The following is an 11,085-nucleotide window of genomic DNA, read 5'->3' as shown; positions in this document are numbered from 1 at the left end:
GATCCATGCATGAGAGGAACCACGTCATTCTCATCTGTTCCTCTGATCTGGGTCGAATACACGTGTCAATTACTTTCAAATATTTGAGCTATGTTTGATTTAAAATGCCCTGTACAGTAAAACCAATTGTATTTGAGAAGAACCACGTCGTTCTCATCTCTACCATGCTTTAGTTTCTGACAGAGAACTGAAGGACTCATATATTTTCCACTTGATGATCAGATTAATGTCACACTATGACATTTGCTTATAAAGCATGGGTCCTGTGTGGCTCATCCTCTCTCTCTCTCTCTCTCTCTCTCTCTCTCTCTCTCTCCCTCTCCATCCCCTCTCCCTCTCCATCCCATCTCTCTCTCACCCTCTCCATCCCCTCTCCCTCTCATCCCCTCTCTCTCCCTCTCCATCCCATCTCTCTCTCTCCCTCTCCATCCCCTCTCCCTCTCCATCCCCCCTCTCTCTCTCCCTCTCATCCCCTCTCTCTCTCTCTATCTCACTCTCTCTCTCCCTCTCCATCCCCTCTCAATTCAATTTTGAATTCAATTCAATTTCAATTTAAGGGCTTTATTGGCAAGGAAAACATATGTTAACATTGCCAACGCAAGTGAAGTAGATAGTAAACAAAAGTGAAATAAATAATAAATATTAACAGTAAACATTACACTCAGAAGTTCCAAAAGAATAAAGACATTTCAAGTGTCATATTATGTATATATACAGTGTTGTAACAATGTGCAAATAGTTAACATTTACATTTACATTTACGTCATTTAGCAGACGCTCTTATCCAGAGCGACTTACAGTTAAAGTACAAAAGGGAAAATAAATAAACATAAATATGGGTTGGATTTACAATGGTGTTTGTTCTTCACTGGTTGCCCTTTTCTTGTGGCAACAGGTCACAAATCTTGCTGCTGTGATGGCACACTGTGGTATTTCACCCAATAGATATGGGAGTTTATCAAAATTGGATTTGTTTTCAAATTCTTTGTGGGTCTGTGTAATCTGAGGGAAATATGTGTCTCTAATATGGTCAAACATTTGGCAGGAAGTTAGGAAGTGCAGCTGAGTTTCCACCTCATTTTTTGGGCAGTGTGCACATAGCCTGTCTTCTCTTGAGAGCCATGTCTGCCTACGGCGGCATTTCTCAAGAGCAAGGCTATGCTCACTGAGTCTATACATAGTCAAATATGTCCTTAAATTTGGGTCAGTCACAGTGGTCAGGTATTCTGCCACTGTGTACTCTCTGTTTAGGGCCAAATGGCATTCTAGTTTGCTCTGTTTTTTTGTAAATGTGTCAAGTAATTCTCTTTTTGTTTTCTCATGATTTGGTTGGGTCTAATTGTGTTGTTGTTGTTGCTGTCCTGGGGCTCTGTGGGGTCTGTTTGTGTTTGTGAACAGAGCCCCAGGACCAGCTTGCTTAGGGGACTCTTCTCCAGGTTCATCTCTCTGTAGGTGATGACTTTGTTATGGAAGGTTTGGGAATCACTTCCTTTTAGGTGGTTGTAGAATTTAATTGATATTTTCTGGATTTTGATCATTAGCGGGTATTGGTCTAATTCTGCTCTGCATGCATTATTTGGTGTTTTCCTTTTTTAAATTATTTGTTTATTTAACCAGGCAAGTCAGTTAAGAACAAATTCTTATTTACAATGACGGCCTACCCCGGCCAAACCCAGACGACGCTGGGCCAATTGTTTGCCGCCCTATGGGACTCCTAATCACGTCCGGATTGTGATACAGCCTGGAATCGAACCAGAGTCTGTAGAGACGCCTCAAATCAAATTTGTATTTGTCACATACGTGTTTAGCAGATGTTATTTCGAGTGTAGCGAAATGCTTGTGCTTCTAGATCCGACAGTGCAGTAATATCTAACAAGTAATATCTAACAATTTCAGAACATATACCCAATACACACAAATCTAGTAAGGAATGGAATTTAAGAATATATACATATATGGACAAGCAATGACAGAGTGGCATGGACTAAGATACAGTAGAATATTATAGAATAGAATGCAGTATATACATATGAGATGAGTAGTGCAAGATATGTAAACATTATGAAAGTGACTAGTGTTCCATTTCTTAAAGTGGCCAGTGATTTCAATAGGCAGCAGCAGCCTCTAATGTGCTAGTGATGGCTATTTAACAGTCTGATGGCCTTGAGATAGAAGCTTTTTTTCATTCTCTCGGTCCCAGCTTTGATGCACCTGTACTGACCTCGCCTTCTGGATGATAGCGGGGTGAACAGGCAGTGGCTCGGGTGGTTGATGTCCTTGATGATCTTTTTGGCCTTCCTGTGACATCGGGTGCTGTAGGTATCTTGGAGGGTGGGTAGTTTGCCCCGGTAATGCGTTCGGCAGACCGCACCACCCTCTGGAGAGCCCTGCTGTTGCGGTCGGTGCGGTTGCTGTACCGGGCGGTGACAGGATGCTCTCAATTGTGCATCTGTAAAAGTTTGTGAGGGTTTTAGGTGCCAAGCCAAATTTCTTCAGCCTCCTGAGGTTGATGAGGCTCTGTTGCGCCTTCTTCACCACACTGTCTGCGTGGGTGGACCATTTCAGTTTGTCAGTGATGTGTACGCCAAGGAACTTGAAGCTTTCCACCTTCTCCACTACGGTCCCGTCGATGTGGATAGTGGGGTGCACCCTCTGCTGTTTCCTGAAGTCCACGATCATCTCCTTTGTTTTGTTGACGTCGAGTGAGAGGTTATTTTCCTGGCACCACACTCCCAGAGCCCTCACCTCCTCCCTGTAGGCGGTCTCGTCATTGTTGGTAATCAAGCCTACTACTGTTGTGTCGTCTGCAAACTTGATGATTGAGTTGGAGGCATGCTTGGCCACGCAGTCATGGGTGAACAGGGAGTACAGGAGGGAGCTGAGCACGCACCCTTGTGGGTCCACAGTGTTGAGGATCAGCGAAGTGGAGGTGTTGTGTCCTACCTTCACCACCTGGGGGCGGCCCGTCAGGAAGTCCAGGACCCAGTTGCACAGGGCGGGGTTCAGACCCAGGGCCTCGAGCTTAATGATGAGCTTGGAGGGTACTATGGTGTTGAATGCTGAGCTATAGTCATGAACAGCATTCTTACATAGGTATTCCTCTTGTCCAGATGGGATAGGGCAGTGTGCAGTGTGATGGCGATTGCATCGTCTGTGGATCTATTGGGGTGGTAAGCAAATTGAAGTGGGTCTAGGGTGACAGGTAAGGTAGAGGTGATATGATTCTTGACTGGTCTCTCAAAGCACTTCATGATGACAGAGGTGAGTGCTACGGGGTGATAGTCATTTAGTTCAGTTACCTTTGCTTTCTTGGGTACAGGAACAATGGTGGCCATCTTGAAGCATGTGGGAACAGCAGACTGGGAAAGGGAGAGATTGAATATGTCCGTAAACACACCAGCCAGCTGGTCTGCGCATGCTCTGAGGTCGCGGCTAGGGATGCCGTCTGGGCCGGCAGCCTGGCGGGGGTTAACATGCTTAAATGTCTTACTCACGTCGGCCACGGAGAAGGAGAGCCCACATTCCTTGATAGTGGGCCCCGTCGGTGCCACTGTGTTATCCTCAAAGTGGGCGAAGAAGGTGTTTAGCTTGTCTGGAAGCGAGACGTTGGTGTCTGAGACATGGCTGGTTTTCCTTTTGTAGTCTGTGATTGTCTGTAGACCCTGCCACATACATCTCGTGTCTGAGCCGTTGAATTGCGACTCCACTTTGTCTCTATACTGATGTTTTGCCAGTTTAATTGCCTTGCGGAGTGAGTAGCTACACTGTTTGTATTCTGCCATATTCCCAGTCACCTTGCGATGGTTCGCGCTTTCAGTTATGCGCGAATGCTGCCATCTATCCACGGTTTCTGGTTAGGGTAGGTTTTAATAGTCACAGTGGGCACAACATCACCTATACACTTCCTGATAAACACAGTCACCGTTTCAGTGTATTCATCTAAATTATATTTGCAAGCTACCCGGAACATATCCCAGTCCGCGTGATCAAAACGATCTTGAAGCGGGGATTCCGATTGGTCAGACCAGCGTTGAATGGTCCTTAGCACGGGTACTTCCTGTTTGAGTTTCTGCCTATAGGAAGGGAGGAGCAAAATGGAGTTGTGGTCAGATTTGCCAAAAGGAAGGCGGGGGAGGGCCTTATAAATATCCCGGAAGATCGAATAGCAATCCCTGGCTTCAATAAATGCAGCCTCAGGATATGTGGTTTCCAGTTTGCATAAAGTCCAGTGAAGTTCTTTGAGGGCCGTCGTGGTATCGGCTTGAGGGGGGATATACACGGCCGTGACTATAACCGAAGAATATTATCTTGGGAGATAATACGGTCGGCATTTGATTGTGAGGTATTCAAGTTCGGGTGAACAAAAGGACTTGAGTTCCTGTATGTTACCATAATTACACCATGAGTCGTTAATCATGAAACACACACCTCCGCCCTTCTGCTTCCCGGAGAGATATTTATTCCTGTCTGCGCGATGAACTGAGAACCCATCTGGCTGGACCAATTTCGACAGAATATCCCCAGAGAGCCGTGTTTCCGTGAAACAAAGTATGTTACAGGCCTTGATTTCTCTCTGGAAAGAAATCCTTGCCCGGAGCTCGTCAACCTTGTTAACCAGAGACTGAACATTAGTGAGTAGTATACTTGGAAGCGGTGGGTGGTGTGCGCGCCTCCTAAGTCGGACCAGCAGGCCGCTCCGAGTGCCGCTCCTCCGCCGGCAATGTTTTGGGTCAGCCGCTGGAATCAGTTCAGTTGCCCTGGGGAGAGCAAACAAAGGATCTGCTTCGGGAAAGTCGTATTCCTGGTCGTGATGCTGGCTCTCTCTCTCTCTACCTCTACTCCTCTCTCTCTCTCTCTACCTCTCCACCCCCCCCTCTCTCTACCTCTCCATCCCCACCCCCCCTCTCTCTCTCTCTCTCTCTCTCTCTCTCTCTCTCTCTCTCTCTCTCTCTCTCTCTCTCTCTCTCTCTCTCTCTCTCTCTCTCTCTCTCTCTCTCTCTCTCTACCTCTCTTTCACCCCCCTCCTCCCTCTCTCTCTCTCTCTCTCTCTCTCTCTCTCTCTCTCTCTCTCTCTACCTCTCTCCTCTCTCTCTCTCTCTCTCTCTCTCTCTCTCTCTCTACCTCTCCATCCCAGACTCTCTCTCTCTCTCTCTCTCTCTCACATAAGACAGCCTGTACCAGTACATTATCCCCTGACATGAATTAATGAGTGATATGATTGACACTTTGGAGCCTTGAGGATCTGAAGGCATGCTTTAAGATTTTTGTTCTGTTCTGAGACTTGAGGATGCGTTTTTGTGTGTGTGTGTGTGTGTGTGTGTGTGTGTGTGTGAGGTCAATGTTGTCATGTCATCAATAACAGGGACAGAGGTTAAGCCCCTCCCTCTCATCCAGCTATCTCCCTGCCTGTCAATGGAACCCAACCACACACACACACCCTTCTATCTCCCTGCCTGTCAATGGAACCCAACCACACACACACACCCTGCTATCTCCCTGCCTGTCAATGGAGCCCAACCACACACACACACCCTGCTATCTCCCTGCCTGTCAATGGAGCCCAACCACACACACACACCCTGCTATCTCCCTGCCTGTCAATGGAGCCCAACCACACACACACACACCCTGCTATCTCCCTGCCTGTCAATGGAATCCAATACAGGCAACAGGACCATTTACCCCCCAAGGACACACAGCCTCGCTCTGCCAATATACTGACAATGAGGTAGAAGGGGATGAAAGAGGGGGGAGGGAGTGAGGGAAGGAAGAGAGAGCGGGGTAGAGAGAGACGAATGGAGAGAGAGAGGGAGAGAGAGGCCTTGGTTCCCATCATGCATTTCACATGGGAGCGTCTAACCGCCTGTCTCTGACTCTCTATTGTTGTGTAAAACGGCTAGCATCAGCATCATGAAAATGAGCAGCAAGAGGCTGAGGTCTCCCATGCTCTCTCTCTCTCTCTCTCTCTCTCTCTCTCTCTCTCTCTCTCTCTCTCTCTCTCTCTCTCTCTCTCTCTCTCTCCCCTTCTCTCTCTCCCTCCCATCCTCTCTCTCTCTCTCCCTCCCATCCTCTCTCTCTCTCTCCCTCCCATCCTCTCTCTCTCTCTCTCTCCCTCCATCCGTCTGTCCGTCCGGTCCTTATCACTACAACAGGCAGTGCTATAACAGAGCCTGTTAGACTATTTCTGCGTCCCAAATGACACCCTATTCCCTATGGGCTCAGGTCAAAAGTAGTGCACTACAAAGGGAGTATAGTGCAATTTGGGAAGCATAGCGTTTAGCAGAATGTGCTGAGTGCACTAACACCTTCATTTAAACCTACAAGGCTGCCAGAACATTGAGCAAGAATCATATTAATTGGTACAAGATCGTGTACGTGGCTGGTTCTGACGGTCTCTGCATTCTGATGAGGGAGGAGAGGAGGGAAGAAGGGAAGAGTGGAGAGGGGAAGAGTGGAGGGGAGATGGGAAGAGAGGAGAGGAGAACAGAGGAGAGGAGCAGGGAAGAGAGGAGGGGGAGGTGAGGGGAGCTAGAACAATAATGGAAAGGAATGGTACTAGGAGCTGTATTGAGATTGAGTAGATGTAGAGAATGGTCTTATTATAGTCTCTTCTATAGAGAATGGTTTTTATTATAGTCTTTTCTATAGAGGATGGTCTTATTATAGCCTCTTCTATAGAGAATGGTCTTATTATAGTCTCTTCTATAGAGAATGGTCTTATTATAGTCTCTTCTATAGAGAATTGTCTTATAGTCTCTTCTATAGAGGATGGTCTTATTATAGCCTCTTATATAGAGGATGGTCTTATTATAGTCTCTTCTATAGAGAATGGTCTTATAGCCTCTTCTATAGAGAATGGTCTTATTATAGCCTCTTCTATAGAGGATGGTCTTATTATAGTCTCTTCTATAGAGAATGGTCTTATTATAGCCTCTTCTATAGAGAATGATCTTATTATAGTCTCTTCTATAGAGGATGGTCTTATTATAGCCTCTTCTATAGAGGATGGTCTTATTATAGTCTCTTCTATAGAGGATGGTCTTATTATAGCCTCTTCTATAGAGGATGGTCTTATTATAGTCTCTTCTATAGAGAATGGTCTTATTATAGCCTCTTCTATAGAGAATGGTCTTATTATAGTCTCTTCTATAGAGGATGGTCTTATTATAGTCTCTTCTATAGAGAATGGTCTTATTATAGTCTCTTCTATAGAGGATGGTCTTATTATAGTCTATTCTATAGAGAATGGTCTTATAGCCTCTTCTATAGAGGATGGTCTTATTATAGTCTCTTCTATAGAGGATTGTTTTATTATAGCCTCTTCTATAGAGGATGGTCTTATTATAGTCTCTTCTATAGAGGATGGTCTTATTATAGCCTCTTCTATAGAGAATGGTCTTATTATAGTCTATTCTATAGAGAATGGTCTTATAGTCTCTTCTATAGAGGATGGTCTTATTATAGTCTCTTCTATAGAGGATGGTCTTATTATAGCCTCTTCTATAGAGAATGGTCTTATTATAGTCTCTTCTATAGAGAATGGTCTTATTATAGTCTCTTCTATAGATAATGGTCTTATTATAGCCTCTTCTATAGAGAATGGTCTTATTATAGTCTCTTCTATAGAGGATGGTCTTATAGCCTCTTCTATAGAGGATGGTCTTATTATAGCCTCTTCTATAGAGAATGGTCTTATAGCCTCTTCTATAGAGGATGGTCTTACAGTGCCTTCGGAAAGTATTCAGACCCCTTGACTTTTTCCACATTATGTTACGTTACAGCCATATTCTAAAGTTGATCAAATCGTTTTTTTTACCCTCATCAATCTACACACAATATCCATTCATGACAAAGCAAAAACAGGTTTTTAGAAATGTTTGCTAATTCATTAAAAATACAATTACTGAAATATTACATTTAGATAAGTATTGAGACCCTTTAATCACTACTTTGTTGAAGCACCTTTGGCAGCGATTACAGCCTAGAGTCTTCTTGGATATGACGCTACAAGCTTGGCACACCTGTATTTGGGGAGTTTCTCCCATTCTTCTCTGCAGATCCTCTCAAGCTCTGTCAGGTTGGATGGGGAACGTTGCTGCACAGCTATTTTCAGGTCTCTCCAGAGATGTTCGATCTAGTTCAAGTCCGGGCTCTGGCTGGGCCACTCAAGGACATTCAGAGACTTGTCCCGAAGCCACTCCTGTGTTGTCTTGGCTATGTGCTTAGGGTTGTTGTCCTGTTGGAAGGTGAACCTTCGTCCCAGTCTGAAGTCCTGAGCGCTCTGGAGCAGATTTCATCAAGGATCTCTCTGTACTTTGCTCCGTTCATCTTTCCCTCGATCCTGACTAGTCTCCCAGTCCCTGCCGCTGAAAAACATCCCCACAGCATGATTCTGCTACCACCATGCTTCACTGTAGGGATGGTGCCAGGTTTCCTCCAGATGAGACGCTTGGCATTCAGGCCAAAGAGTTCAATATTGGTTTCATCAGACCAGAGAATCTTGTTTCTCATGGTCTGAGAGTCTTTATGTGCCTTTTGGAAAACTCCAAGCGGGCTGTCATGTTCCTTTTACTGAGGAGTGTTTTCGTCTGGCCACTCTACCATAAAGGCCTGATTGGTGGAGTGCTGTAGAGATGGTTGTCCTTCTGGAAGGTTCTCCCATCTCTACACAGGAACTCTAGAGCTCTGTCAGAGTGACCATCGGGTTCTTGGTCACCTCCCTGACCAAGGCCCTTCTCCCCCGATTGCTCAGTTTGGCCGGGCGGCCAGCTCTAGGAAGAGTCTTGGTGGTTCCAAACTTCTTCCATTTAAGAATGATGGAGGCCACTGTATTCTTGGGGACCTTCAATGCTGCAGAAATGTTTTGGTACCCTTCCCCAGATCTGTGCCTCGACACAATCCTGTCTCGGAGCTCTACAGACAATTCCTTCAACCTCCTGGCTTGGTTTTTGCTCTGACATGCACTGTCAACTGTGGGACTTATATAGACAGGTGTTTGCCTTTCCAAATCATGTCCAATCAATTGAATTTACCACAGGTGGACTCCAATCAAGTTGTAGAAACATCTCAAGGATGATCAATGGAAACAGGATGCACCTGAACTCAATTTCGAGTCTCATAGCAAAGGATCTGAATACTTATGGAAATAAGGTATTTCTGTTTTTTAGGTTGAATAAATGTACAAACATATCTAAAAACATGTTTTCACTTTGTCATTATGGGTTATTGTGTGTAGATTGATGAGGATTTTCTGTTTATTTAATCGATTTTAGAATAAGGCAGTAACATAACAAAATGTGGAAAAGGTAAAGGGTTCTGAATACTTTTCCAAAGGCACTGTATAGCCTCTTCTATAGAGAATGGTCTTATTATAGTCTCTTCTATAGAGGATGGTCTTATTATAGTCTATTCTATAGAGAATGGTCTTATTATAGTCTATTCTATAGAGAATGGTCTTATAGCCTCTTCTATAGAGGATGGTCTTATTATAGCCTCTTCTATAGAGGATGGTCTTATTATAGTCTCTTCTATAGAGAATGGTCTTATAGCCTCTTCTATAGAGAATGGTCTTATTATAGTCTCTTCTATAGAGAATGGTTTTATTATAGTCTCTTCTATAGAGGATGGTCTTATTATAGCCTCTTCTATAGAGAATGGTCTTATAGCCTCTTCTATAGAGGATGGTCTTATTATAGTCTATTCTATAGAGAATGGTCTTATTATAGTCTCTTCTATAGAGGATGGTCTTATAGCCTCTTCTATAGAGAATGGTCTTATTATAGTCTCTTCTATAGAGGATGGTCTTATTATAGTCTCTTCTATAGAGAATGGTCTTATTATAGTCTCTTCTATAGAGAATGGTCTTATTATAGCCTCTTCTATAGAGCATGGTCTTATTATAGTCTCTTCTATAGAGGATGGTCTTATTATAGTCTCTTCTATAGAGAATGGTCTTATTATAGTCTCTTCTATAGAGGATGGTCTTATTATAGTCTCTTCTATAGAGAATGGTCTTATTATAGTCTCTTCTATAGAGAATGGTCTTATTATAGCCTCTTCTATAGAGCATGGTCTTATTATAGTCTCTTCTATAGAGGATGGTCTTATTATAGTCTCTTCTATAGAGGATGGTCTTATTATAGTCTCTTCTATAGAGGATGGTCTTATTATAGTCTCTTCTATAGAGGATGGTCTTATTATAGTCTCTTCTATAGAGAATGGTCTTATTATAGTCTCTTCTATAGAGGATGGTCTTATAGCCTCTTCTATAGAGGATGGTCTTATTATAGCCTCTTCTATAGAGGATGGTCTTATTATAGTAATTATACGATGTACACACATAATATTAGATTATGATTTCAGTGTGTGATATGGGGGTTAGATACATGTTTATTTCCACATTATAAAGAAGCCATTGTTCCTAAAGATTAGAACTGAAATGTTGATCTGAGCCTTGCTGTAGGAAAATCACGTCAGTGTCCGACTTTTGGCTGTCGCAGACTTCACTCCTCCACAGTTTATAGTTTTATTTATTTGGGTGTATTTTTTTACCGTTATTTTACCAGGTACAGTTGGAAGTTTACATACACCTTAGCCAAAAACATTTAAACTCAGTTTTTCACAATTCCTGACATTTAATCCTAGTGAAAAGGCCTCCTTGTAGCTCAGTTGGTAGAGCATGGTGTTTGCAACGCCAGGGTTGTGGGTTTGATTCCCACGGGGGGCCAGTATGAAAATGTATGCACTCACTAACTGTAAGTCGCTTTGGATAAGAGCATCTGCTAAATGACTAAAATGTGAAAGGTCAGTTAGGATCACCACTTTATTTTAAGAATGTGAAATGTCAGAATAATAGTAGAGAGAATGATTTATTTCAGCTTTAATTCCTTTCATCACATTCCCAGTGGGTCAGAAGTTTACATTCACTCAATTAGTATTTGGTAGCATTGCCTTTAAATTGTTTAACTTGGGTCAAATGTTTCGGGTAGCCTTCCACAAGCTTCCCACAATAACTTGGGTGAATTTTGTCCCATTCCTCCTGACAGAGCTGGTGTAACTGAGTCAGGTTTAATAATAATAATACGC

At 43.5% G+C, this 11,085-nt stretch overlaps 2 protein-coding genes across 3 annotated transcripts in view; both read left to right on the top strand.

Moving 5' to 3' along the window:
• LOC121559808 (E3 ubiquitin-protein ligase Mdm2-like) overlaps nt 1-11,085 on the top strand; it is a gene marked incomplete at its 3' end in the record, with an annotated part of 159,884 nt that overhangs the window by 130,374 nt on the left and 18,425 nt on the right. The gene's annotated exons all lie outside the window — the stretch shown is intronic.
• LOC121559812 (receptor-type tyrosine-protein phosphatase mu) overlaps nt 1-11,085 on the top strand; it is a 38,751-nt gene that overhangs the window by 25,466 nt on the left and 2,200 nt on the right. The window lies entirely within an intron of this gene.

The sequence above is a fragment of the Coregonus clupeaformis genome, unplaced genomic scaffold (assembly GCF_020615455.1).
Source record: "Coregonus clupeaformis isolate EN_2021a unplaced genomic scaffold, ASM2061545v1 scaf0856, whole genome shotgun sequence".
NCBI lineage: Eukaryota > Metazoa > Chordata > Actinopteri > Salmoniformes > Salmonidae > Coregonus > Coregonus clupeaformis.
The sequence above is the reverse complement of the archived record's forward strand: the minus strand, read 5'-3'. Positions and strand labels throughout refer to the sequence as shown.